Genomic DNA, 2721 nt, shown 5'->3' with positions numbered 1-2721 from the left:
ATATTAAATATGAAATTTTGAGTGAGTTATGAAGTGGTTCCTGATCTGACTCCATTTTGTTGTCCTCGAGAAGCTGAAGAAAGCATCATTGATGTGATGGAGCTTGTAAAATGAGGTCAACTTGACCCCTCATACTTGGTGATGGCTGTGATGGGTCAGGTAATGACAGATGAAATCTAATTTCCAGTAAAATCTCCTCTTGCACTGAGTGTAGCTTTAAAGTTTTTCACTGGTATGGAGGCGTTGATGGTTCTTCAAATGGGAGCGTTGACGGAAGCTCTTCCCACAGTCGGGACACTTGTAGGGACGTTCACCCGTATGGATCCGTAGGTGTCGGGTGAGACCTGAGCTTGCTGTGAAGCCCTTGCCACACTGGGGACACGTGTAAGGTTTTTCCTCAGTGTGGACATGTTGGTGATTAATCCAAGAGGTGCTATTGCTGAAAGCTTTCCCACAGTGAGTGCAGGGATACAACTTCTCTCCTGTGTGGATGAGGTGATGACGTGATAATGCAGAACTCTGGGAAAACTCCTTCCCACACTCCAGACACTTATAGGGTTTCTCTCCTGTATGGATGCGGCGATGCTGTGATAAATTGGAACTCTGGGAAAACTCCTTCCCACACTCGGAACACTTATAGGGTTTCTCTCCTGTATGGATGCGGTGATGCTGTGATAAATTGGAACTCTGGGAAAACTCCTTCCCACACTCCAGACACTTATAGGGTTTCTCTCCTGTGTGGATGCGGTGATGCTGTGATAAATTGGAACTCTGGGAAAACCCCTTCCCACACTCGGAACATTTAAAGGGTTTCTCACCCGTATGGATCCGTTGATGCTTGATGAAAGCTGATTTCCATCGAAAATCTTTCCCACAGTCAGGGCAGGTGTAGGACATGGTGCCTGTGTGATGGTGTCACCGTTGGACCAGATCCGAGCTGTCGCTAAACCGTCTCCTGCAGTCAAGATACCTCTGGGGTCTCTCACCCTGATGGATTTTCTGATGGTGGAGATGGGCTGAGCAGATCCTAAACCTTCTCCTGCGTTCCTTGCTGATGTCAAACTTTTCTCCTGCATGGATTTCAATGATTTTCAAAATTACACTTATACCAAATTCTTTCCTATCCTTACGACACCCAGAGAGGTTTTTGCCCCGATGGAGTCATCCCATGTTTGAGAAAGAAGCCATAGTATAGTGACAAAATAGGCGTTGGGATTTTTTTCTTTTGGTGGCAGCCAAAACCTACCTCAAACATACTGTAGGTGAAAATGGAGTGCAAGGTGGAATAGGGAGGTTACCCATAGAGTTGGACACCCACTGATCATCCTTTACTTCATCTTTAGGAGCTGCACTGGCAAACAAAACCCAAAGGGGCCATTGTGTGGGGCAGAGGGTGCTGGGGTTTTGAGCCACTGCTGGCTTGAGCTGTGATGACCCAATTGTGCTGACACTGCAAGAGATAATTTAGGACTCCCCCATTGCTGTCTTAAACCCCTGTGGGGCAGGGGGTGTGGGAGCAGCTCTGGGGGCAGCGGAACAAAACCTCCCAGGAGCTGCAGCGCGATCATGGGAATCGGCTGGGGGAGGAAGTAAAGGTGAGGAGGGGCCTCAGGAGGGAGGGACCTGACCTGGGGGGAATGATGTTGGAAGTTGGCAGGGGGCACACACCAGGGTCGTGTCCTAGGGGGGTTGGAGACATTAGGGTTGTGGCATGAGCAGGGGGAGGGGACACATCACAGCTGGGTGGTGCTGACCCAACCTCAACACAAAGCCCATGGGCCCTGGACATAAGAGGCTGTTAATTCACTGCTTTCAGGTGTAAACTCAGGGGGACAATGACCAACACAGGTCAGGGTTACTGCCCTGAAGGTTCTTCCTATTCATTTCCATTTCACACTCAGCTTGTTTCTGATCTTGGGACAGAAATCACTCTCAAATAATTTTTGCCTCTTCAGGGCACCTCTATTTCTGGGATGCTGCAGACTCCAACTCTGCAAGAGTAAGGGAGATCAGAAACATTTTTCTGGAGTCTCCACAGCTCTGGAATGTGGGTTCCACAGGCACCATGGGCTAAAGTCCAGGGCAGCTGCTCTGAACTGGCCAACCCCAGTGTTCCACAGAATGACCACCAACAGTCTCCCTGTAGAGCTGGAAGTTGGTCCAGATGACATTCAAGGTCCCTTCCAACCCAAATCCTTCTATGACTAAAGTGTGTGGAGATGGCTTGGCTCCTCAACCCTCTTGAAGAGGTTGGGGGGTCACTAATCTTACTGCCCTCACCCCAGGGATAAGTTTATTTCCCCCCTTTCACCCATTCCCCTCCCTCTCCATCTTGTGCTTCTCGCCCCCAGTTTGGGTAGTACTGGGATAACCACCCCCCTCCCATCACCTCCCATCACTTCCCAGTACCTGCAGGGGGGCCACAGCCCAGGCCGGTGGGGAGGGGGGTGGGGGGGCGATGCTCTGTCGGTCACCAGTTGGGGTGTCTCAGCTGTGGGGAGGGGGGTGTGGGTGCAGCCCTGGGATGGAGGAGTGAAACCTCCCGGGAGCTGCAGCACAATCATGGGAAGCAGTGAAGGGAGGAAGAAAAGGTGGGGAGGGGCTTTGGGAGGGAAGGGACCAAAGCGGAGGGGTGAGGTTGGAAGTTGGCAATGGGGACACACCAGGGTTGTGTGCTGAGGGGGTTGGGGACATCAGGCTTGTGGCATGGGCAGGGGGAGG

Source organism: Calypte anna, unplaced genomic scaffold (genome assembly GCF_003957555.1).
Source record: "Calypte anna isolate BGI_N300 unplaced genomic scaffold, bCalAnn1_v1.p scaffold_133_arrow_ctg1, whole genome shotgun sequence".
NCBI lineage: Eukaryota > Metazoa > Chordata > Aves > Apodiformes > Trochilidae > Calypte > Calypte anna.
Note: the sequence above shows the minus strand (reverse complement) of the source record.